This window comes from Dipteris shenzhenensis, chromosome 5 (assembly GCF_047967505.1).
Source record: "Dipteris shenzhenensis isolate YYH24624 ecotype China chromosome 5, Dip_SZ_1.0, whole genome shotgun sequence".
NCBI lineage: Eukaryota > Viridiplantae > Streptophyta > Polypodiopsida > Gleicheniales > Dipteridaceae > Dipteris > Dipteris shenzhenensis.
In genome coordinates, this window is record NC_141600.1 from 2,743,856 (window position 1) to 2,770,812 (window position 26,957).

Here is a 26,957-nt window from a genome sequence, read left to right on the forward strand (position 1 = left end):
CACTGAAATGTTTGCCAGAATCTCTCAAGAACATGTGCAGGTTTGTAAGCAGAGCTGGGAATGTCACCCTCAGACACTCGACTATGTGTCATCAGATTAAAAGCTCTTTTACTCTGATGACACTCAACTATGTGTCATCAGATTAAAAGAGCCCAAGAAGATTATGTCTCTCATAAAACACCTGAGACTCCAAAAGAAAGAGCCAAGCCCACAGAGCCCCAGGTAGAAGAAGAGAGAAGGAACAAAAATGCTTAATACACTAGCAATCCCCTTCCAGATGATCCTCGCCTATCTATAGTCCCATAAACAATGTTGAATAGACTCCTCAATAGATTAGCAATGAGAAAAAATAGAGGCTGCACCGAATAAGGACCTCCACTAGTTCACTTTAATCCCTCCCTGGATAGAAAGCCAAAAGAAAAGAGTGATTTTTCTATTCCTAAGGCATTTTCTGAATCCCTTCCAAAAGTACTTCTACAAGTTAGCAGACGACTGAAAAATCTTCCCAATCAGAAGCTCTAGAGGGCTTTCGACATCCAATGCTGAGCTCAAATTTCTTGGCATTATTGACCGTGTAGTGAAAGAAGGGGAGGCTCTTCTTTCAGTGCCCTACTTCAATCCATTCCCATTCCCTTAGGTCCCACTACAAATACTTTATGGGGACACCTTCATAGAGCCAAATCCTCCATGAACCCTAGGGAATGTGATCCGGTTTAGGGTCTAGATACTATCCTGAAGCCAAAGCATATTACTTCACATGTCCTACAACCTCAACAGATTGAAATACAATGCCCACAAGGATATCATTTGTGGACCTGGAGAACCTACCCCTCATTCTAACATCAAAGACCAAGGCATCCCTGTCTGAACATAGCAGTGCTATGACTTGAAGTGGGACACCTGATCTCGTAAAGGCCCCTAGCCAAGTAGACCAATAAAGCGGCTTGTCACCTATATCAACCTAATCCAGGGTAGGTTTGCATCAATCTGTTGAATTTCTTTGAGGTGACTTGCTAATTGGAGTTTACGATTATTTGGAAGATTTTGAAATCCTTCCAAGAGTCCATAGATGAAGCGAGACCTCTCTCCCATCTAAACCATCTAGACCACTGCATATAGTGAGAAGTATCAAGTGGTCTACCATGATCATCAAGAATATTGTCATTCCACATGACAAGCTGCCTATCGATCTTTTCCCATGAGGAAGGGGAAACTCTCCGAAGAGTACTCGTGAAGTTGGCCCAATCTTTCAAGATAGCAACCATAACAAGGGAGGAGGGAATCTTGAGATGGGGTGAAGCAAAATCCCATGTATTCTAATCAACCAATTCCCACTCATGGAAGGAGAACGAGATTGTATGCATTTGAAAGAAAAATCTTTCCAAGGTTCGTCTTGGCAAAAGCCCCTTGACAACCATCTTGCATAGCAAGGCCCTACTCTAGAAGCTTGGATCTATGATATTGAGCCCCCTTCCCGCGTGGGGAGGGTCAAGTTCTCCCAAGCCATCCTAGCTTTGGTGTCTGACAAACCATCTACCCAAGTCCATATAAAATTCTTTGTAGGCCTTTTGAGCTGAGTGATGCATCTAGTTGTCACAATATGCCACTTCACCAAACTGACGCAATATATAAACTTAAGAAAGCTGAGTATCATGCTACAACAAACACAGCTTGTGAAGCTGTGCTGTTAGAAAGACTCATCACAATTGTGGACTTGTTTGATGGGAATACAACTCCCATATATTCTAACTTTATGAGTAGTGTTCACTTGGCAAGGAAGCCTATTTTTCATGCCTGTACCAAGCACATTAAGTGCATCATCACTCCATCCGAGAAAAGGTACTTTCTGGAGAAGTTGAGTTGGTTTATTGCCCCACCAATGAGAAGGTGGTAAACATTTGCTCAAAGCCCTTGAGCTTTGACAAGCTCTACTTCAGAAATTGACTTGGTATTTGCCAACTTAAAAGGGAGAGTTAAGGATGATAAGTTGCTTCAAGGTCCAATTTTTTGCAGCCATGTTAATAGCAGTATCATATTTTGCAATTTTCGCTCTTGCATCAGTTTTTATTTTGCATCCTTGGGAGATGCCTTGTGCCCTCCCTAAACGGATGTATGAGCTGGTTTTTTTTCTGTTGGTTGTCTCCCGTGGACATTATATAGACTTCCTTCTTTCTTTCTTTCTTTCTCACCTTGTAATTGCAATTTAAGAGGGGATGTAAATTGCATTAGGGAAATATGTAACAAGAGTGGTAAAAATGGGCATGTCCGACATGTAAAGATCAGGTGGAAACTGCCTATTAGGGTTTCCAAGGTAGGACATTGTTACACAATAGAGAAGTGTAAATTTTTGTTGTATCCTAGAGTTGTGGTAGCTGTATCCATCCTCCTCTCACCCACAACTTCTCCCAATTCTCTCAACATTGTTATACAATAGAGAAGTGTACGTTTGTGTTGTATCCTAGACTAGTGGTAGCCGTAATGGGTAGCCAATAACGAGGAAGCAGGTCTTGCTAAGCAACAAAGGAGCATTTTCAACCTTACAATGGAGTAGGAGATAGATACCATAAGAGGCGGTAGAGGGGGCAGAAGGGGACAAGCAGTGGGAGGAGGGGAGGATAATGGGTGCGTGAGTATTAGGAGGAGAATGCTACAAGCTGAAGCCAAGAGATCACCTAAAGGTAATGCTTTATTGGGTTTCTAATGCAAAGAGTTTTTCATTCCTTTGTGTATTCACACTGTTCAAGTTCCTTGGTGCTTTCTCTTCCATGCACTTCTCTCATTACATGGGCAGCATTTGTCCTGGACTTGTGTTGTGTCAATCAGGTGAACTAGCTTCTTGCATACCTAGGCTAGCAATAATTGATCTGACCACCCTCCAACAGACCTAACCCAAATTAATTTGGTTACTGTTTTGGCATTGTATCAGAGTCCCTTAAGTAGATAGGGTTGCACCTTTAGCTATGCACAAACTTGATCCTATAGCTTACATAATATGATGTATGCAATGTACAAGGTTTTATGTTCTTTTCCCCTCCTTTTCCATCTTTTAAAAGTACATTTTAGTCTTCGAATCTTCCCATGTTGGACTACGTTGAAAATATATTTATTAAAATTGCTAGTTTGAAATAAATTCTACAGTGGACCATTTCTTTAAAATGTGTTTTCCCCTTAATAACAGCAGTTTTTGAATGTCTTTTCCATATCTGGGATCTTGGGTCCTGATTCAACAAAAACATACCTAAATCATACGTAATCATGTTTATGACCCCTCTAAAGCGCTCTTCTAACTTGACTTGGCACTCAATCTTTGTTTGAGAGCAATGTAGGGCATGTTCTTTATAGGATACATGTGCTTTGCCACACGGGCATTACTATGTGTTTTCTTTTATGGTTTGCTCCTGAAGAACCTATGATTTCTCCATACGATAAGGACATAAAGTGGGCTAACAGATCCAATTGACCACGGCATGCCAAATTCGATGATTTTGGTTTTTGTTGCAAATAAACCAAGCACAATTGATAGGATGCAAAATTGAATAAACCAAGCCAAATTGACCATGGCAAGCCAAAATTGGATGATTTTTTCTTGTTCTATTGAGGCCCCTAGCATTCTTTATTTGGGTGAGGCATGGGCACGAATAGTGAAAGCGATTTACCCCTATCAAAGGATGTCCTTGTGGGAGTGAGGCCCACTATTGTGCCCACAATTGCCTTTTCGTGAAGTAACTGGACTGCATGCTGCACCTGTTGCTTGTCTGCTGGAGAAAGGATAACCTTGACGGCTGTAGGATTCGAAGGTGTTGCCATTTAGCAAGACAAGTGTCACCACCAAGCTTACTTTCTCCGAGGTGTAAGCAATTAACCCGAAGCTACGCGGAAGGAAGAGGAGTGTAATAAGAAAGCTTAAAGAAAGATGGTCAAGAAGCAAGGGTAAAGGCTGCCCAAGCACTCGACTGTCTAAAAAGGCATTTGGCTGGTTGCGAGTCGAAACTGGGACTAGCAGCAAAATGACCAGCAAAGGCAGTAGGTAGGAAAAGGCGTAGGAGGCGAGGTCCCAGTTGAGTTTTGCACCATAACACCTTCAAACTCCCAATCGCTAAGGCTCATCAGAGTGGGAGCATCTCAAAAAAGAGTTGGAGACGATCGAAGAAGGAATTAAAGAAAGAACAAGGGGAGAGGGTCCCTCATCCTTTGAGACTCAGCTCAGAAGTGGACTTTATGCAAAGGGGCAGGTCATGGTCACTGGAATGCCCCTCAAAACATAAGGTACCCACTTTCTCAATCTTCTGTGAAATTCATGGACACGATGCCTCTGAGTGTCGCTATCTCCAGGGGTTGCGGAAGCTTCTACTCAAATATTCTAGTAGTGAGCCCCTAGTTGCTACACTCTAAAGAGCCACACAGGCCACTTCCGGCCTCGTACCTATCACCCTTGCTCCCTTAAAAGCATCACAACCACTTAGCCCTCCTACTGTTCCACCTACTGCCCAATCCCCCCTTGCTTCAAGCTCCTATAGCCAGTCTGATTGGAGCCCCATACTTTTATCCTCAGCCCTATTATGCACCGTACCAACCACCTGCTCCAAGAGGTGGGTATGGACCATACTATCAACGACGTCGATGGGGTGGTTTTCAAGGAGGCCGGGGAGGCACTGATAGAGGGACCAACCTTCGAAGATCTATCACGTGTTATCGATGTGGAGAGCCACTACCAAGATGATTTGTACACAGCCGTTTGGAGGACCCTCTTGTACACAGTGCAACACAAACAATCACTACAGCAGAGACTGCCCCAATGGTAGAGGTGAACGAACATCCTAAGTCAACATGGTTGATGTGGTAGTGGCGGGAGGGTGACACACCCCATTTGATTGGTGCTGTGTTGGGAGCTATGACAAGGTCACAAACAAAAGGTGGCAATTGTACGGACGACTCAGTCTCAACACCACAGGCCTGCTCACCGACTAGTATCAATTCTGTCCCTCGCGATGCATCCCCTGCCTCCCTCTAGGGTGGACAGTGGGCCAAGAAATACATCTCCCTCATCCTCTCCTATTAGGGGATCTGAAAGAACCCTGAAGTCCTCATATCCCTCCAAGCCTGTCACTAGCTCTAAAAGTGGCCTACCTTCACGCGATCAATTTATGCCTTCAAGGTACCAGGTGGTGGTTAAGAGTGTCATCAAAGATCTTCAATCTAGTTAAGAGGACGAGGGAAGCACACCTCAATTTCCTTCTCGAAAGTTCAAAATAGTGAGGTTCGCAAAGGAGGTGACAACCCTAGGACAGAACAAGGATAAGGAGGAGCAAGCAGGACCTTTCAATTTTCCCTAAGGAAGGACACTTCACATAGAGGAGGGAAGCCATTGAGACATGGTACGACAGGTGATGGAAGAACCATTATATGAATCAATTGCTGGGCATTAACATTTGCACCCTCCATCTCGTGTGAGCTTTGACCCTCGGATAGAAAATAGGAGAATGAGGCCACAAAAGGCAACTACCCGGCCCTACTCCTTGATCCAAGCTATCCTTTACTCCTTGGTAGACCATGGTTGCGATCAGCAAAGACTATTCAAGATTGGTCAACAGATGAAGTTCGGTTGCCCTTCGGACCCACGTCCCTAGAATAAGATATAGTTACGGGAAAGGCACAGCACCGACCCATCAAACTAGGGGGAGAGGATTTTGAAGAGCAAGCTGAAGTGGAAGAGGAGCGTTGGGCTCTTTGGAACTGGCCCATTGGGGATAACCAAGCAGAGGAGAGGAAGCACAAGTGGTGGAGGGTTTCAAAAGCTTTACCTACTCGCTAAATCATGCTGTCCCAGATGAAGATGAAGCTGTTATCTTAGATTGGATGGGTGCCTTGGGCTCCTTGTCCGTTAACATGGTGGAAATAAGTTCTACAGAGCGTGATAACCAGCCTCCAACGCCCTGATACATCTCTGACCCCTATCACACAATGCCCTTCGATCTCTGCAACAATCCTCACATGTGTTAGAGGATGTTCTCCACAACTATCTAGGAAGGTGATGCTGAGATCACTAGCATGACCAGAGCCAATGATCAGGATGATCCGATGCTGACACATGACATGGGCGGCAACCATCCTCAAGAGGTAGGTCCAATGTTGACATACGACATGGGCGTCACCAATCCTCAAGAGCTAGGTCCAAGGTTGACACATGACATCGGCAGCACCAACCCTCAAGATTTGTGTCCAATGTTGACACATGACATGGGTAGCAACAACCCTCAAGGGAGCCACCATTCCACAACCATTGCAGATGAGTAGACTCATGATTCTAATAGTACAATGGAGACCAGTGATAGGGACATAGAGGACGCAGAGGACCTGGAATGGCTCCCTTGAGGGTTGTTGCTACCCAAGTCATGTGTCAACATTGGACCTAACTCTTAAGGGTTGGTGCTGCCGATGTCGTGTGTCAACCTTGGACCTAGCTCTTGAGGATTGGATGGATAGAGGACCTGAAGAGTATTGGATGGGCACTAGCATCCTTTGCTCGTACATCTCAACCAGTTCCGGAGATCACACCAGCATCCTTTCCTCCATCTTGGTTGAGGGAAGTGAGCGGGGACTTTCCCCTCGAAGACACCCCCGCACATGTAGGGTTGGAAGAAGGGGCAACCCCCACCCCACATCCACAAGTAATCCACAGGTGGGATTAGGCACGGGCTTGGCAGTAGGTACCTCAACATCTGGACTGAGGATGACCCTTGACATTTGAAGGTAGCAAGTTGGGTCTGGGAGCATGAGTATCTTCTTGCTACATTAACTGTTTTTTTCCAAGAATTTGTGGATGTCTTTTCTTGGTCATACAAAGATTTAAAGGGAGCGCCGCATCGACCTATACCCGGAGGCAGCAGACCTAGTGATTGACTTCCCGATTGGTCGTGGTACCTGAGGCTTCTACTTCAACATTGGTGACTCTCCTTCCGGCATTTTGAGAGTCATCATGTGAGTGCTCCATGTAGCTGCTCCATGGACTTCATCGACACATATTTTGGATCATTCCTACCTAGCGCTTCATCGACATCGTCATCGACTCGCAGGGATGTGCACACATGTGCAGTGGCTACTTGGAGGACATCTCTTATCATAAGAGATCTATTTTTTTATTACTACAACTTGATGTATTTTGGGGTCCTCTCCCTGGGTAGTCCCCCTAAAATGATATGTAGTGAGTGTTTGGTTTTCATTGAGTCTAAAGGTCCTCTGCCTTGGATAGTCCTCCTAAAAAGATGTATTGGTTTTCCTATTTTGGTGTGTGGCTTCCTAACATGTCCTGTTATAAAGCCAAGGGGGGATGTACTGTGGGAGCCATATGTATTGGCTTTGATAGGTCTCGTTATCAGGCCTGGCCGAGTTCCAGGATGGTGGTGTATTATTACACCAATGAGCTGGTCATGTAGCCATGCTATAACGTGAGCCTCTGACTCAAGCCATGAGACTGCTTGGATCGACCTCTAAACACGCTTAGACTTTAGCCTCTGAGTTACATAGGGTGCACGGTTTGATGACTTTCATTGTCATGTTCTGTTCTTAGCTCCATTCCAGTAGTCTCTCACCTTGCCTTCATGGGGACATCAAGCTCGATGTAATGCACTAATCAGAGAGATCATTGTAGTGGAGTGTGTCGGAGTAGTATAAGAGAACTCACATCTAGCTCGGGAAGTCTTCACCAAAGTTTGTAGTAGTCACGTGAAGGAGTCACCGCAATGTAATGCCAAGAGCTCACATCAAGTGATGGGCAGAGAAGATAGAGGCAGCGTGGACATCAGCTCCAAGAGAATAACAGACAAAATATGGGCACCAACTTGCGGAAAGCAGCTCCAAGAGAATGTCAGGCAGAAGGAGCAAATGGCGGGCTGGAGCGAAGGTCACTGATGAAGAGGATGGACAGCTCCACGTTGAGCTGGCTGCATCATGCTTGGGCTGTCAAATCATTGAGCTCCAGAACAAAATTCGCGCACAGAAACAAATTTCGTCACTTCTTGCAAGGGCTGTAACTTTTCACAGAAAACTCGGATTGCAATTATGTAAAAACGAAATTTGTAGTACTTAATGTCCTCTACAACTTTGCTGAAGACACAAAGCCGTGATTCTACTTCTAGATCCGGATAGAAGCGTCACATCGTCCGTAGGTCACAGAAAGATGTAGCTGAAGGAAGGAGAAGAGAGGTGGTAGATCATGGTGTGAAGAAGAGAGCTCAAGGAAGGAGAGAAGAGGGCAGCTTTCCAAGGAGGAGGAGGTAGAGTAGCTTCATTGGCCTCCCTCACCTCAACCTCTTGGAAGGGAAAGGGAAAGAGAGAGCAGAGCTAGGAACATGGCTCTAATACCACATGAAAGATCATGGTGTTAGGGAGAGAAGCAAGCTAACACTAGGAATGGAAAGGAAAGATAACAAGCATAATGGAAATGAAATGGAAAGAAAATGAAAGCAATGGACGAGTACTCATATGATACCAAAGAGCTTGATGTTGACTGATTTGATAGACAATAGACAAGTACAACACTATATAGTGTGTCACTAGACTCCAGAAAGTCACAATGTCTATGGGATATCTCCCAATATGACACGTGGCATGTCTAGGACTCACTAGACTATAAAACCACTCCTAGACCACCTAGAACACTCATTTTAGACTCACTTTGGCTTCATATTGCAACAAGACCTACCTATCCATACTTCCATGACTTGGGACATATGTCATATCTTAACTCCGTCACTCTGTTTGACACAAGACACAACATAGTGGAGTCACCCAACCAATTTGGGACATATGTCATATCATGAATCAATCACTTTGGGCGGAGGACACAACATGACACAGTCACTCGCCAACTTGCACAATATGGCATATCATTACTCAGTCACTCTAGGTGCAACAGGACAGCAATCACCGTACAAGCTTGGGAACACAGACATCTCATGACTCAAGTTGGTTTTCTACCCATGTGGCCAGAAGACTTTGAAAGAAGACGTGTGTCAATATCCACACTTTCTCTCTCTCTCTCTCTAAATGCATCCTCTCTCTAGACACACACACACTCTCTCTAGAAAACTTTATCTTACTCTCTCTAGAAAATTTTCTCACCCTCTCTCTCTCTCTAGATGCACTCTCTCTCTAGACACACATAGTCTCTCTAGTCACACACACTCTCTCTACTAAAACTCCCCTCAAGATGACGAAGAAGGAGAAGCAAGGATGACAAAAATGAAGGTGCAAGGAAGAAGGAGAAGGCCTCCTCATCTCCACTCCATACACGAGTCGTTAGACCCGTCGTAACGACTCGTGTATGGAGTGGAGATGAGGAGGCAATGACATGGCAATGCCATGTTAGCGAATGCCCCTTCCAGGCGCTATCTCAACCCAACCTCAGTTTTTCAAGAGAAACTCTTGCATCTTCATCTTCGTCATCCTCCCTTCTCCTTCTTTCTTGCACCTTCATCTTCGTCATCCCTTCTCCTTCTTCCTTGCATCTTCATCGTCATCCTCCCTTCTCCTTCTTCCTTGCACCTTCATCTTCGTCATCCTCGCTTCTCCTTCTTCGTCATCCTCCCTTCTCCTTCCTCCTTGCACCTTCATCTTCCCCATCCCCCCTTCTCCTTGAACTACAATTTGTTGATTCTGCTGATATGAAGATGCAAGAGTTTCTCTTGAAAAACTGAGGCTGGGTTGAGACAGCGCCTGGGAGGGGCATTCGCTGACAACAAATTGTAGTTCAAGGAGAAGGGGGGATGAGGAAGATGAAGGTGCAAGGAGGAAGGAGAAGGGAGGATGACGAAGAAGGAGAAGTGAGGATGACAAAGATGAAGGTGCAAGGAAGAAGGAGAAGGGAGGATGACGAAGATGAAGATGCAAGAGTTTCTCTTGAAAAACTGAGGCTGGGTTGAGACACGTCAGCGAATGCCCCTTCCAGGTGCTGTCTCAACCCAGCCTCAGTTTTTCAAGAGAAACTCTTGCATCTCCTTCTTCCTTGCACCTTCATCTTCGTCATTCTGGCTTCTCCTTCTTCGTCATCCTCCCTTCTCCTTCCTCCTTGCACCTTCGTCTTCCTCATCCCCCCTTCTCACGAAGATGAAGGTGCAAGGAAGAAGGATAAGGCCTCCTCATCTCCACTCCATACACGAGTCGTTAGACCCGTCGTAACGACTCGTGTATGGAGTGGAGATGAGGAGGCAATGACATGGCAATGCCACGTCAGCGAATGCCCCTTCCAGGCGCTGTCTCAACCTAGCCTCAGTTTTTCAAGAGAAACTCTTGCATCTTCATCTTCGTCATCCTCCCTTCTCCTTCTTCCTTGCACCTTCATCTTCGTCATCCTCGCTTCTCCTTCTTCGTCATCATCCTTTCTCCTTCCTCCTTGCACCTTCATCTTCCTCATCCCCCCTTCTCCTTGAACTACAATTTGTTGATTCTGCTAATACCCACGTCAACGAATGCCCCTTCCAGGCGCTGTCTCAACCCAGCCTCAGTTTTTCAAGAGAAACTCTTGCATCTTCATCTTTGTCATCCTCCCTTCTCCTTCTTCCTTGCACCTTCATCTTTGTCATCCTCGCTTCTCCTTCTTCGTCATCCTCCCTTCTCCTTCTTCGTCATCCTCCCTTCTCCTTCCTCCAGCGCCTGGAAGGGGCATTCGCTGACAACAAATTGTAGTTCAAGGAGAAGGGGGGATGAGGAAGATGAAGGTGCAAGGAGGAAGGAGAAGGGAGGATGATGAAGAAGGAGAAGCGAGGATGACGAAGATGAAGGTGCAAGAAGGAAGGAGAAGGGAGGATGACGAAGATGAAGATGCAAGAGTTTCTCTTGAAAAACTAAGGCTGGGTTGAGACAGCGCCTGGAACGGGCATTCGCTGACGTGGGAGGATGACGAAGAAGTGCAAGGAAGAAGGAGAAGGGAGGATGACGAAGATGAATGACAATGCCACGTCAGTGAATGCCCCTTCCAGGCCCTGTCTCAACCCAGCCTCAGTTTTTCAAGAGAAACTCTTGCATCTTCATCTTCATCATCCTCCCTTCTCCTTCTTTGTCATCCTCCCTTCTCCTTCCTCCTTGCACCTTCATCTTCCTCATCCCCCCTTCTCCTTGAACTACAATTTGTTGATTCTGTTGATACACTTTTGCTTTTGACCCAAACCTGTCGATGACGGGTCTAACGACTCGAGCTCACATCAAGTGATGGGCAGAGAAGATAGAGGCAGCGTGGACATCAGCTCCAAGAGAATAACAAACAAAATACAGGCACCAACTTGCGGACAGCAGCTCCAAGAGAATGTCGGGCAGAAGGAGCAAATGGCGGGCTGGAGCAAAGGTCACTGATGAAGAGGATGGACAGCTCCACATTGAGCTGGCTGCATCATGCTTGGGCTGTCAAATCATTGAGCTCCAGAACAAAATTCGCGCACAGAAAAAAATTTCGTCACTTCTTACAAGGGCTGTAACTTTTCACAGAAAACTCGGATTGCAATGATGTAAAAACGAAATTTGTAGTACTTAATGTTCTCTACAACTTTGCTGAAGACACAAATCCGTGATACTACTTCTAGATCCGCAGGTCACAGAAAGATGTAGCTGAAGGAAGGAGAAGAGAGGAGATCATGGTGTGAAGAAGAGAGCTCAAGGAAGGAGAGAAGAGGGCAGCCTTCCAAGGAGGAGGAGCTCCCTCACCTCAACCTCTTGGAAGGGGAAGGGAAAGGGAAAGGGAAAGAGAGAGTAGAGCTAGGAACATGGCTCTGATACCACATGAAAGATCATGGTGGTAGGGAGAGAAGCAAGCTAACACTAGGAATGGAAAGGAAAGATAACAAGCATAATGGAAATGAAATGGAAAGAAAATGAAAGCAATGGACAAGTACTCATATGATACCAAAGAGCTTGATGTTGACTGATTTGATAGACAATAGACAAGTACAACACTATATAGTGTCACTAGACTCCAGAAAGTCACAATGTCTATGGGATATCTCCCAATATGACATGTGGCATGTCTAGGACTCACTAGACTATAAAACCACCACTCCTAGACCACCTAGAACACTTATTTTAGACTCACTTTGGCTTCATATTGCAACAAGACCTACCTATCCATACTATGACTAGGGACATATGTCATATCTTGACTCCGTCACTCTGTTTGACACAGGACACAACATAGTGCAGTCACCCAACCAACTTGGGACATATGTCATATCATGAATCAATCACTCTGGGCGGAGGACACAGCATGACACAGTCACTCGCCAACTTGCACAATATGACATATCATTACTCAGTCACTCTAGGTGCAACAGGACAGCAATCACCGTACAAGCTTGGGAACACAAACATCTCATGACTCAAGTTGGTTTTCTACCCATGTGGCCAGAAGACGTTGAAAGAAGATGTGTGTCAATATCCACACTTTCTCTCAGTCTCTCTCTCAAAATGCATCCTCTCTCTAGACACACACTCTCTCTCTAGAAAACTTTATCTCACTCTCTCTAAACGCACTCTCTCTAGAAAACTTTCTCACTCTCTCTCCCTAGATGCACACACTCTCTCTAGATGCACTCTCTCTCTAGACACACACTCTCTCTACTAAAACTCTCCTCACTCTCTCTCAAAACACACACACACTCTCTCTCTTTCTAGAAATCCCTTCCCTCAATCTCTCTAGTGCACTCTCTAAACGCAACCTTCTCTCTCCCCGGTGCCAAAGAACCTTGGATATATTTTTTCTCTGTCCACGGTGACATTTATCTTCTCTCTCCATGGGTGCACAACTCCCTTCTCTCTCCAAGTGACATTTGCCTTCTTTCTCCACCAGGTGAAAAGGACATTTGGTGTCCTTTAGCTTCGGTGGAGGGAGCAAGGTGGTTCGGTGTCATCTAGCTTTGGAAGTAAACAAGGAGGCTTGGTGTCCTCTAGCTTTCGTGGAGTAAATGAGGAGGCTCGAAGTCCTTTAGCTTCGGGTGGTGGAGTGAACAAGGAGGCTCGATGTCTTCTAGCTTCGGTGGTGGATGAACAAGGAGGTTCAGTATCCTCTAGGTTCAGTGGTGGATGCAAAAGGTCAATTCAAGACACTTAGCTTTGGTGGTGTTCATTGACTCTCTCTCCACTCCATCACCTCTCTCTTACAAGCACACTCTCTTTCCATCCCATCACTTCTCGCTTTTCATCCCCACCTCTCTCTAACTTCATCCCTCTCTCTCTCCCCTCTTTCCCACCTCTCTCTACATCCCTCACCTCTCTTGTGAGTGCCTCTCCTCACCCGCTATTTTTCGCACGGTTGCTTTTTGCAACTTTGGCTGCTCCATACCTCCCCCTCTACCTCAGCTCCCCCTCCCTCCATTGCCCTCCTCTGCAATCGTCCCTCCTCCCTGCTCCCTTCAAGCGCCCCTCCTTCCTGCCCCCTTCTCCCTTGAGGCGGCCCCTCCACTCAATCTCCCCCTCCTTCAATCATTGCCTCTCCCCCTACCCCCCTCTCCCTCCATCGCCCCCCTCTCTACTTCTACAGCCCTCCTTGCGCCTACATCTCCTACAGTGCCCTCCTCCTCCATCGCTCCCCTCCCTGCTCCTACAACCCCCCCCTCAATCTCCTACAACCCCCTCTCCCTCCATCGCTCCCCTCTTTGCTCCTCCAGTGCCCCCCCTTTGTGCCTACATCTCCTTGCCCCTACAAGCCCCTCACCTCCTATACCCCCCCCTCTCCCTTGCCCTACAGCCCCCCTCGCCACCTCCTCTCTTTGCGCCCACAGTCCCCCCCCCCCCCCCCCTCTCCTGCGACTATAGTCATCCGCCGCCACTCCCCTCCTGTGCACCTCCCCTCCTCCTGGCCCTTCCTGAGCCATCTTCTCCCACCACTTCTGCTGCACCCCTCCAATCTTCATCCCCTCTTCTTCTCTTGGGCCAACCCTCCACGGGTCCCCTCCTCCTCCTGCAGCAACCTGCTCATGCTACTTGGCTCCTCCTTGCCATCTCGTCCTTTTGTCCCTTATTTATGCCAGAGAAACACACCAAATTCAAACCTCGCTTGCCCAAAGACAAGCTATTTATTCCTTTTATGCAAAAATGACTTCACAGGGGTCCCCTTCACGTCCCTCCCCAGTGACCCATGCTCATCTAGCATGGCTCAGAGGCTCATCATGCATGGATGCATGATCAACTTAGAGGTCTACGAGACCAATGCACCAACAAATAGACCTATCAAAGCCAAAACATATGGCTCCCACAGTACATCCTCTCTTGGCTCCAAAGACTAATGAGGAACATGGAGCCACACAACAAAAATAAAAAAGAAATACATTATTTTAGGAGGACTATCCAAGGCAGAGTACCTTTATTGACTCAACACACATGATTTATTGCATTCATTTTTTGGAAACACCCCCAGGGCAAAGAGCCCAAACACATCATGCTCAGAAAGCAAATGAATCATCATCTCCATCATCCTCTAGATGTTGGAGACAGACATGTCGGATTTGAGTAGTGAGAGCATGATTCTGTGTCGAATGGTCATCTTCGTCTGCATCATCACTAGTGGTGGCGGATGCCACCCAACTGGCATGATCCTTCGATCGTTGTTGGGCAAGCTTCTGGTAGCATCTGTCCTCCGCATGACCAAGCTTGTTGCAATATGTGCACTTGAACGGTTTGAATGTCTTTCCTCGTGTTGGTGGAGGTGATGACCTAGGTCTCAATTTGTTGGTGGAGGCAAGAGCCTGTGTAGTATCCGATGAGTAGGATGGAGATTCTTTGTTGCGGCGATCCTTTTCAAGAAGAAGAGACACCATATCTTCGAAGGTAGTCGATGCAATTCGAAGCACTTCAAGGGCATTCTCAAAGCGAGAGATCTCTTCCATACTCGTCATGAGGACAGCCATTTTGTCCTCGTCATCTGGGGGACACTTCAAGTTGGAGAGTTGTTGAACTAAAGATTGAATTTTTGCTATATGTGCACTCAAGGTATCACACTCTTTCATTTTCAACTTATAAAATTGCATTTTCAAAAAAACCTTGGGGTTGGTGATTTTGTTACCAAATATATTCTCGAGGCGTGCCCAAATCTCCTTAGCCATGGACTTGAAGTTGATATGATGAATCAATGAATCATCTAGGCAAAGCCCGATGATTGTGACGGCCCTCGAGTTGTGTTGCTTCCAAATCTTGCGTATTTGAGGCTCCGTTGATTTCTCAAGTCCTTCATCATCTTCGATGGCATCCCAAACATTCTCCTTCATGAGAAGGAGTTGCACTTTTGTTTGCCATGTGGGGAATCCTTCCCCCTTGAATTTGTCCACAAGTAGAGAGTTTGTGGAAATCGAACCCATAGGGATAAGAAGAGTGATGGAAGGATTGAAGCAGCTGTAGATGGCCGGCACAATGGATGGCAGTAGTAGAGGAAGAGCTACTGTCTGAGATGGCGGGCAGAACTGTAGGCGGACAGAACTGATGGCAGGCAGAGAAGTGACTGAGTAGAGATGGAACTGAGGTGATGTGTAGATATGTACAGAACTGAGCTGAATGCCGACGTGTAGGAACTGGGTAGAGACTGGAATGGCAAGCTGAATGCCGAGGAGATCCCGAGGAGCTGAATCCCACGAGCTGAAGCACGGGCTGAAACCACAAGCTGAAGAAATATTTGTTGGAGTAGAGCTTTGTTGGAGAAGAGTATTGAGGACGTTGGTGAAGCTCTCCAATGGTGAGGCTCAAGGTGGCATTGGAGAAGGCATTCCTCCAACGGGAATGAGGGAGAGAGGCTTCAATGTCCTCAATCTCTTACCTCAACCTCTTGGAAGGAAGCCTAGCTCTGATACCACATGTAGATGCAAGACATGGAATGGAATGGAATGGAAAGTGAAAGCAGGACTAACCAAACATAATGGAAATGAAAGAAAGCTAGAAAGAAATGTACAACCCAAGTAAAGTACTTAATCCCCAAGAAAGGCTTGAGGCTTGAGTGATTGGACATGAGAAAGTACAATGCCTCAACCTCTTGGAAGGAAGCCTAGCTTTGATACGACATGTAGATGCAAGCCATGGAATGGAAAGTGAAAGCAAGACTAACTTACACCAAGCTGCCGCCACATCACCATATCACCATCATTCACAACCTGCCATATAAGTCAATCGTACAAGTGAACTCACAAGGTTTATAGATCAAGTTATCCGTAAGCAGTTTGCTAAACGTGCAATTCACAAAAACTTAGAATGTACAGATGTAAGATTGAGAAGCCGTAGACCAATTGGAATATGATAGTACACCAAGGGCACCATCCTCTGCTAGTTTCTTGTTTGAAATAAATCTAGCATATGATGGTCTCATTCAATACACAAAAATTTAGAATGTACAAAATGGAAGGCTGCGGAAAACAGTAGACCAAGAGGGCAATAATAGTACTCCAAGAGCACCATCCTCTGCTAGTTTCTTATATAAAACAAATCGATCATATGATGATCTCATTTGAATACACACCTAGGAAATGATGGCCTGAATAAAGTGCTTCAAAGTGTCAGTCATGTCAGGAAAATAATCATAATGTGTCCCATACCTCATATGGACAAAAACAATTCTGCTAACACGTCAAATTTTTCAATATATGAATCTAGGCAAACTTTAATCGCATCCCAATTAAATGTAACACGATCATGCATTGATGTTATTCTCAAATAACTTCACCTAGACTGTAGAGTTGTTTAATGTAATCCAAAAAACCAAACATAATGGAAATGAAAGAAAGCTAGAAAGAAATGTACAACCGAAGTAAAGTACTTACATCACCAAGAAAGGCTTGAGGCTTGAGTGATTTGACATGAGAAAGTACAATGTCTTTATAGGATAGGCACACACACACTCTTAGTGTCCAATGCATATGGGATAAGTCTCATAGTGACACATGGCACTCTAGGATATAAAGTAGTATAGTACTACTCTAGAACTCAATAGAAACACACTAAAAGTCACTCAAATTAGCCCTCGATCGGCGCACTGGGAAGGAGTGGTGGTGTCTGTACTTCCGTGGGAGAGCAGCTAGCCCAGGGAGTTTTCGGTCATGGCACGTTGATTCCAGGTCGTGCCCTTTGGGTAGGCCTGGAATTGGAGGGCTCCAGAGTTGGAATTCTCAACATTTATGCTCTCACATATCTCCGTTGTAGAGCCACCTTCTGGAGGACACTTACAGGGATTCTCCCAGACATGGATTCCTGGATTGTTGGAGGTGACTTCAACAATTTGGAGACCTTGGAGGACCAGCAGGGCAGAGGACCGGAGTTTACAGGTTTGTCTCAGGCAGAGCAGTCCGCTTGGGACTCTTTTATCTTTGCGACAGGAGGAAGGGACTGTTGGCGAGACCCGTCCTTCCGGCGTTGGCACGGGAGCTTGGACTTCTCATGGGGTTTCCGTAGGGAAGGAGGCAGACTCCTGGAGAGGCTAGATAGATTTTATGTTAGTGATTGGGCCATCAGCAGAGGCGGTCAGGCCGGTATAGTTCCAGGGACGACACTCTCCGACCATGCGCCTGTGCTCTTATCATTAGATTCGGCAGCTCAGGCCCTTCCCCCCCGCTCATGCCGGATTCCCGACTCCATTTTCTCGAGGGAGGACGTGCGCAGCAGTATTTGTAGTCTTTGGGATAGAGACTGGGGCGAGTACGCGGATTTGGTTGATTCGGTGGCGCAGGCTTTGCAGGAGTCCAGCCAGATCTGCCAGCTCGCAGCCCTACAGGTTCGACAGGAGTGGTGGGGTAGAGAGCGAGCTCTTCGGAGGGACCTCGCCTCCATTCAGCGGCTCCAGCAGGCATCCACGGGCTCGGAGGAGCTTCGGATCCAGGCCCTTCGAGCCAGAGCCCTTCTTGAGGAGACATTCCAGCGTCGCTCAGAGTTTTCCTATCACGCCTCTCTCCTTCTGGGCTCGGAAGGGTGACCGGATGTGCAGGGAGTTCTTCAGGACACATGGCCAGAGAGCTGCAGGTGATCAGCTTCGGAGTCTCAGGACAGCGGAGGGACACATCGTTACGGATCCGGGAGAGGTCTTGGGATTGGCCACCGACTTCTACAGGACCCTTTTCCAGCAGGAGCCGCTTGCTCCTCGTACTCGTCGAGCCCATGAGGAGGTGTGGAGACACACTCCTTCCTTGGTCCAGCCTAGCATGCAGGCGACGCTGTTGGCACCGTTTACCACGGATGAGATGCTGGAGGCCTTGATGGCCATCAATGGACAGAAGTGCCCAGGTGAGGATGGGCTATCCCAGGCTTTCTTCACCTCCTTCTGGGACCAGATCCATCAGCCCCTCCTAGCAGCTCTTCAGAGGATTTTCAGCAGCGGTTATATGCCAGAGAGCCTCTCCTCGGGACTGATTTGCCTCATCTCGAAGGGAGGAGATAGACAGGAGATCCGTCAGTGGCCCCCGATCACTCTCCTTACCACTGCCTACAAAATCCTAGCCAAGATGATCAGCGCCAGAGTTCGGCCTCTACTTCCAGACCTCATTCATGACACTCAGACAGGCTTTGTCCAGGATCGCAGTATCCTGGATAATGTCTTCATCTTTTCAGAGGCGGCGGAGTGGGCTCAGCACAGCGGATCACACCTTGCCATCCTACTTCTCGACTTTGAGAAGGCCTACGATCGGGTGGACTGGTCCTTTCTGGAGGGGACTTTGGAGCGGCTAGGTTTCCCAGCAGGTTGGATTCAGGGTATTTCAGCTTTGTACAGGACAGCTTCTAGCAGAGTCATCATTGGAGGCAGGATGGGTGAGCGTTTTAGCTTGGAGAGATCAGTGCATCAGGGCTGCCCCCTTGCTCCTTACCTGTTTCTCTTCTTCGCCGAGGCTATGACTTACTACCTCCGGGCGAGGTCTACAGGGATCAGGGGTGTTCGCCTTCCCCTCCGGGAGGACACGGAGCTCTTGGACTCGGAGTACGCGGATGACACAGCCCTGTATGTCTAGGACGATGAGTTGATGCTGGAGAGGGTGAGGATGGCCCTGGAGGTCTTCTGCTCGGCTGCTGGTGCGAAAATCAACTGGAACAAATTAGTTGGTTTCCTCACAGTCCCCGGGGCGCGTTCTCAGTGGGGGAGGTTTTTGGGTTTCAGATGGATCCCGCGGGGACAGACAGCTAGATACCTGGGTTTTCAGGTCGGCCTGGACATCACGCCAGCTCAGCAGTTTCTCCCGGTGCTAGATTCCATTCGACGGAAGCTGGCTTTCTGGAGCACTGCTAAGCTTTCCCTTGCAGGTCGTGCCTTGGTAGTCAACCAAGTCCTCCTTGCCACGGCTTGGTACGTGGCTTCCTGTTGGTGTTTCTCGAGATCCAGTGTGGCACAGCTTAGGAGGCTGGTTCGGAACTTCCTTTGGTCCGGGGAGGATGGCCTCAGAGATACCAGAGCCAGGGTTGCTTGGTAGACAGTTATTCTTCCGCAGGCTGAGGGAGGCCTGGGAGTCATCGATCCAGAGCTGCAGAGTCAGGCCTTGTTAGGCAAGTTAGTCATCCGTGGTTTGACCCCGGGGGGGCAGACGTGGAAGATGCTACTTCAGCAGGGGGTCGGTTCTTGTGTCCCGCGCTGAGGTGGAGAGTGGCTCCCGTCCCTCGGGTGGATCTTCACTTCCGCCCCGCTTACTCAGCCCCGTTCCCCACTCGTTCGTAGCCTCCTCATGGTTTGGAGGCGGCTCCGCCTCAGTCTCATTCAGTCCCCTCCCCGCTGTCAGGAGGAGATCGATCGCCAGCCGCTTATCTGGAATGATCAGGTTAGAGATGCCGAGGGCCTTCAGTTTGGGGAGAGATCACATATCAGGTGGGATGGTTGGATGAGGGGGCCAGCCTGGTCCCTTCGAGTTTGGAGGGACACGTACAGACATTTGGAGACGGCTGATCTCGCAGACGCAGCTGGAGGTGCACGTGGAGCCCAGGCGAGACGCATGGATATCGACGGCGCGATCCCAGCTGATTGGTTGGTTCCACCTGAGCCTCAGATCCTCATGCCTGGTGACGACCGTTGGTTGGGACAGTTCACCCCCCGTGGCATCCCACTGGTGGTCGCAGGACGTATGGACGACTCCTCTATTTCTTTCTTCGCGGTTATGGGGGATGGACGACTCAGGAGAGAGGATGCACTCATCGACCCCCTACTCCCATGGCAGAGGGTTCGGATCGTAGGTCTTTTGGGGAAGGTCTGGCGTACCGATCCTAGCATTGAGCAGGATCAGCTGCAGCTTTGGCGACTCTGGCTCTGGGAGGGGCGGGCCTTGTCAGAGCTTGATTGGGACCCAAGAGAGTGGAGCTGGCCAGAGGTTGTGACAGGACAGGGGCCGACCTCCTTCTTTGCCTACAGCACGACTTTGGGCAGGCGAGTTCTTGGGAGGATGCAGAGCCGCCCCCCCACCCAGCGGCCCAGTTGGTATGCACAGGGTATTTCCATATTCTTTTTGCAGGCCTTCTGGAAGGCCTTGTGGGAGAGCTGGCGGCCGCGGAAGATCTCCTACTTCCTGTGGCTTCTCGCCCACAAAGGTCTTCCGGTGGGGAGCTGGTTGAGACAGATAGGCCAGGACGGACGCTGTCAGATCTGCCATGAGGTTGAGGAGTCACCGAAACACTGCCTGTGGAGCTGCACTCGCACCCAAGAAGTGTGGAGGTGGACTTTCGGGATTCTCACTCGCGCAGCACCAGAGCTAGGCTTGATCACGTGGGACGCGTTCTGTTGGTGCAGCACCGCACTTGGTCTACATCACTTATTCGAGGCATGCCAGCAGGACCCCACTTTCCTTATCACGCAGGGTACATGGGGGCCGCTCGAGGGTATCCCGCAGCACCTAGCAGAGGCGGATACGGGAGTTCAAGAGAGGCAGCCAGTCTGGGAGATTATTAGCAGCATAGCAGGGTGGCACATTTGGACCTCGCGTTGCGCGCAGATCCTCGGTGGCACCTCCTTATCGACTGCCCACATCATGACTGATATTTGGTGCGAGATTATTCATACCCTCAGAGGCCAGCGGGACCAGATTCAGGGAGATTCCCGGTCCAGTCAAGAGAAGCGGAGACGCTTCCTCCGGGCTTGGAACACTCAGGGCCTCTTCTTCGAGCAGACTTCGCAGGGCCTTCGGTGGTGCTACTCACCACCGCGATGGCTGTTCATTCACACTCGCCTTATCCCGACGTGAGAGAGTGATTTATTGTGTTACCTTTTAGGGCTGTGTCCGATTTGTGAACGCAGCCCGTCAGCTATTTATATGCTGACCTTTTGTATCTTGTTCTCGAAGTAATATAATTAGCACTGTTTTTTCGGCAAAAAAAAAGTCACTCAAATTGACTCCATTTCCAAACACTTTCATTCCACCTTTCGTGCCACTCTGTGAAAACGTCGTGGGAGGACACATACATGCACATCTTACCCAACTTCTCCATCAGTGGCAAGTTGCCCCTCCTATTGTGGCAGCACGGCTCCCATCTCACCACCTGGCCCCTTCTATTTTTGTGATGGCATCTTCATTCCCACCCTCTTCCACCTCCCTTACCAGTGCCATTGTTTCCTCTCCAACATCACAGCCTCTTTTCCTCAGTGCTACATCCACCACACCACCAGCTCTCCTTATGCCTCTCCTCATGTGGATCCCACTTCTTCATGGGCTTTCGGAGCCTAGTTGGTGGTCATATCTGCATAGGTTGTGAGTCATCCTCTTTTGCCGGATGCTTCCTCAGAGGGTTTGGCATCTTCTTCAATGACCCCATCTATTCCTCACAGTGGTCTGCTCAGTAATCAACACGGTAACTAATTCAATTATTGATACTCTTCGGGAGGGAGAGGATTCTATGGAGCCACATGATCCGCCATTACATGAGGGCCAGGTTGGTGCGGATTCATCCCATGTTTCACACATTCTTACATCATGCACACCACATGTATCTTCTACTTCTAGTCCACCATAGCTCACTCATTCATTCGATCTCAACCTTACATTGGGTATGGACGCTCCTAGCAGTGATAGTGCTATTCATGGGCCTCGTGCATTTCAGAGTCCCTCTTCATAGATACAAGCCCCCCACTTGTCCCTCCAACTACCCTCAAATTCCCACGCCTCCTCGACGACCACGTACTAGCTACGTAGGACCTACTACTTCCGATGTCACATGTACCAGTGCTGCTACACAGGTCGATTCTATTTCAGGTTATATCTTTGAGGGTGGTTATTTGTCTAAGGCTATGGAGTGTCCTCACGTGTATGAGAATGACATGATGTCCATTTATCTTGCTTCATCATTGGGGCAATCATTCTCCACGGTCGCATAGACAAGTATGCAGGAGGAAGATTACAAACGCCTTCTAAGTGGGATGAAAAGAAAAAGGTCTCCGATGAACCCTAAAGAGAAGGATATAGACCAGATATTCATCATTCCTCTGCATGAGGCCTTGAAAAGAAGTAACCATGCTACCAGGCACCTGAGACTACATCGGCCTAGACGATCTGGGACATGTGGCTACTTTGGAACCATTGGAACAAAAAGGTATGCAGGCCAAATTTGAAGAGTTAGGAAACATCATCAATATGGATGATCACATGTCCTTTAGGGACAGGTATGCCCGGGCCAAACAATCATTGCACTTACATCAGAGCATCATGGATGACACATTTGCCCAATTAGGGGCTGCTCTCTTCAATGCAACAGGGCATACACAAAAGCTACCGTGCCCAAAACAACATCTGCAGTTAGAGAAAGAAAAGGAAGCATGAGCTCATGAGCCAAAACGCACATAACAACTCCAAGAAAGGAGAGAGCCCACAACACGGAGAGGGTATCCTGCAGTTAGAGAAAGAAAAGGAAGCACGAGATCATGAGCAAAACTGCACACAACAGCTCTAAGAAAAGGAGAGAGCCTACAACACGAAGATGGATACCCTGAAAGCGCAACATGCACTCGAACTGCAGTAGAGGGAATCTAAACTCCAAGACATACTTCGCATTCATACAGCAAAGCACAATAAGCTAGAGTAGGGCCTAAGTGTACTCCAAGCCAGCCATGACCCTCTTATCACTTTACATGCTACATCAGCGTAAAGGGTGGCCGAGTTGGAGTCTCAGCCTAAGGCTCCAGGAGCAGAACCATAAGGGGATCCAGGATTGATACTCCACCTTGGAACATACCCATGCCACATTTCATGCAGAGCTACTTTTCCTACAGGCCGCCTTGGAACATACCCATGCCATAGTTCATGCAGTTCCCTATAGGCAGAGCATGTTACTTCGCAATCAAAGCATGACCTGTACAAATCTAATACCACCGCTACAAGGGGAAGTATGAAGACCTCCGGAACATGATGGACACCATAGAAGAAGAAGATGATACACTGTCTGGATGAGTAGAGCTATCTCTTTTTCAGCCGGGGGTTTTTGTATATAGTTGGCTCGGTTCCCTCCTCAAGAGGCTTCTGTTGGCTTTTTGGCTTCTCAAGTGGTTTTTGTATAGCGTTGGTTTTTGTTGGATGCTCAGAAAGTTTTATAAGTGATTGATTTGATAGAGTTTTCAGCGGGGTTTTGTCATTTTGTAGAACTCAGTCGATCTGGATTGGTGATACTTCTATAAATCGGGTCATTCTCTCATATGTTTTAGATAGGATTTCTGCTTCACCTATAAGCATTCCTATATTAAGCACAATCATTCTTTTCTAGCCCTATATTTTCAGCCTATTTCTTCGGCAACAGTGATTACTTTTTCTTCCCAAGCCCTTCAGAGACAGAGAATCACCTACATGACCTATTCACTGGGACAATGAATGATAGAGGTGGGGGAAACTGTTATATAGAGGGACGAACTATCTAAGTGAACTAAAGGTGGTTGTCCTAGTCACTTGGTTGTCAAGCGACAACATTGGTCACAGATGACATGATCACAAGGATGACACAAGTCACATGGAGGTGACACGGGTCATGAAGAGGACATGGTCACCAGGATGGCATAGTCACATGGGACATGGTCATCAGGAGGACATATCACCCAAGCACATGGCCATGCGTCAAGGATCTTCATGTCACGCAGTCGACCTTTGCCAACCTCTATCAGGCTGATAGGTGGCATAGATGCTTCATCCGGCAGTGCCTTGCTAGATATAGCATGGCTGCAGGTGGTGCACATGGAGTAGTTACGATGCACCAACTCGGCACAAGCTGCCTGTTGTTGCAGAATACATGAAGAGACTCAGCAGTGGGATGGCTTAGGATGAGGGGACAGCCAATAGAGAGAGGGAGGGAATTTTCCACTAGGGAAGGCGAGGGTGAAGAGCAAAGATGAAGGGCGTAGGGATTCATTCAGCATTGTACAGGGATTGAGAGTGAGAGCTACGAGCTCGCTTGTTGCATTATTATGCTATATTGCTATCGTGAGTGATCTCTGCTTCAGAGAGATTGGTGTACGAGGATCCCTTTCATCCTATGTTATGAACCTCGCTCGCATTATGCTCTTTGTCTACTATTTTCTCCATTACCTGTCCTTAGTGTTGTTCTTTCTTGTATCCTTTCAGAGTTTGTTCTTTCTGTTCCGATTCACAGCACTCCGTAGCACCTCCATGTCACCACCCACAATTCACAGCACTCCATAGCACCTCCCATGTCACCACGCGCGATCCTTGCACAACGTAGTGTTGTGTCATAGGTTCACGCATCACGTAGTGTAGTACAGTGTCATAGGTCCATGCATCACCCACTTCACGCTTCTCACATCAGTAGCCTTAGGCCTCCGGTAACACCTCTGGAAGTAAGCACACCTCCCTTTAGACACCCTAAAAGAGACCCAAAGGCATATCACTAAGAGACCCTGAAAGAGACCCAAAGGCATATTATTAAGTCGCAAATATCATGAAGAAAAATTATCAACGTTGTCCGGAAGAGTAAGAAAGAGGGTTTCAAACCATATGAGCAAGGGACAAGTTGGCATCCTCAAACTGATAAGGCTCATGATTCATCTCGAGTGACTAACAAGGGGATAGTGTCCTAGACCGTCAACCATGCCCTATCTTTACCTGGGGTGTCAGGCTTTGCAGTAAGTAGAGAGGCATAGTACTTAGTAGCAATCTGCATGACTCTCAGACTATGCCATCAGAGTCAAGGAGATGTTTAATGCATTCTCTACCACGGCAAGTGCCCAAGGTTGAGAAGAAGTGCTTGTTGACTCTTCCACCCATTTGCATCCAAAAAGACTTCGTGCATGGTAAGAGAACTCAGCCCTCTTTGTGTATCCTCACATGGATCTAGAAATAGATTGGTTGTTTAGCCATCACATTGGTTGTTGGCACATGCTCTACGGTTACCTCAGGCATAGAGGCCAAACCCGGAGAAGCAGATTGCAAGGTCTCTGGTACATAGCTAATTTTGTATTGAATTTCAAAGCATAATATAGGTCCTTTTATAAGAAAAACAAAAAGGAAAGTTTCCTCTTTGGCAAACAAATGGTACTGTATATAAAAGTTCAATTTCCACCACTGTGCAAGAGATGGTCATTTTTTGTGAACGTTCTTCCTGGAGACATGTGAAAAATATGACAAGTCCCTTATTTGCATTAAGGCCAAGTTTAGTGCTAGAGAATATACAGTGTGTGGCCTTTTTTAGGCTGATGGTCAGTAATTATACTTGAAGTGTCTAAACTCTGTACAATTGGCAGCGACTTGAATTCCTTGGGGATGCAGTGCTTGACTTTCTTATCACTCGCCATCTTTTCTCAGCTCACCCTGGCCTATCTCCAGGCATCCTTTCAGACCTTCGCTCTGCAGCAGTTAATAATGAATGTTTTGCTCGATGCGCTGTGAAGCATAACCTTCAGAGATACCTTTGTCATGGTTCCAGGGAGTTGTTATACCAGATAACTAATTTTGTTAAGGCTGTTAAGACAGGAAGTAAGCAAGGCCAAGGCCAAGTTTTTGGGTGGGAAGGTGCACGAGGGCCAAAGGTAGTCTACTAACAAAGTTAAATAACCTGTTTTCTATCAAGATTTCCCCTGAAATTCTTACTGCTTGCATGGATTGCTGACCGCTACGTGGTAATGCAGGTTCTCGGGGACATTGTTGAAAGTATCTCTGGAGCAATATTAGTTGACAGTGGTTTTGATTTGGATAGGGTATGGGAAGTTATGAAGCCTCTTCTGTCACCCATAGTAACACCTTTGACCTTACCCCTTCATCCTGTTCGAGAATTGCATGAGTTGATCCAGTACAAAGGATTTTCTTTCTGTTGGAAGGAGACAGGGAGAGAGGGGCAGATGGCTTTTGCTACAGCTGAAGTAGAACTTGAAAGCGATCTTATCACTGAGACTGCACGAGCGCAAGACAAGAAAACAGCTCAGAAGGATGCTGCCCAAAAGGTTTTGTTAGTTTTGATGGTACGCTCTTAGTATAGGGTGCTTTAATTCCTATCTCTTGTTCTGAGCTTTTCTGCTTTCAAGGTCTGCTTTGTTGAACAATGATGAGAGTATACAATTAAAGAATCAATTAATTACAGAGTAGGGGAATTCACCATCCTCAACGACAGGTTGGAGCAAGGGAATGTATCACTGCAGAGAGGATCACTCCACCAAGTGATTCTGATACTAAACAGGAAAATCAGGATGGTGAAAAGAACCACTTTAATGGTGATATCCTTAATATCAATGGAAATGTTTTTGAAGACAGCAAGCTCCTCGGTGCATTGTAGTGGGGTTATGAACATAGCCAGTAATTGCAGTGGCACAACTCTCCAGAATGAAGAAAGGAATATCACATGAACACAAATATTTACATCGACAAAGACTTGTTAAATGATCTAGAAGGTGAAAAGTCATCCATACAACCTGAAGGTAGGACCTGGGTCAGGATGAAAATTTAATCTGCAGGGATTTTGTGGCTTGATTTACCAGCGAGAAAAACCTCTTAAAGAGGGAAAAGTGCCCCTAACTAGCTTATTAAATTACATTGGTCACTGCTGAATTATATCTA

At 47.2% G+C, this 26,957-nt stretch overlaps 1 pseudogene; it reads left to right on the plus strand.

Annotated features, from left to right (window-relative positions):
* The window catches only part of LOC147901493 (endoribonuclease Dicer homolog 3a-like), a 114,191-nt pseudogene extending 87,515 nt beyond the window's left edge, over positions 1-26,676 (plus strand).
* The last annotated feature ends 281 nt before the right edge of the window (positions 26,677-26,957 follow it).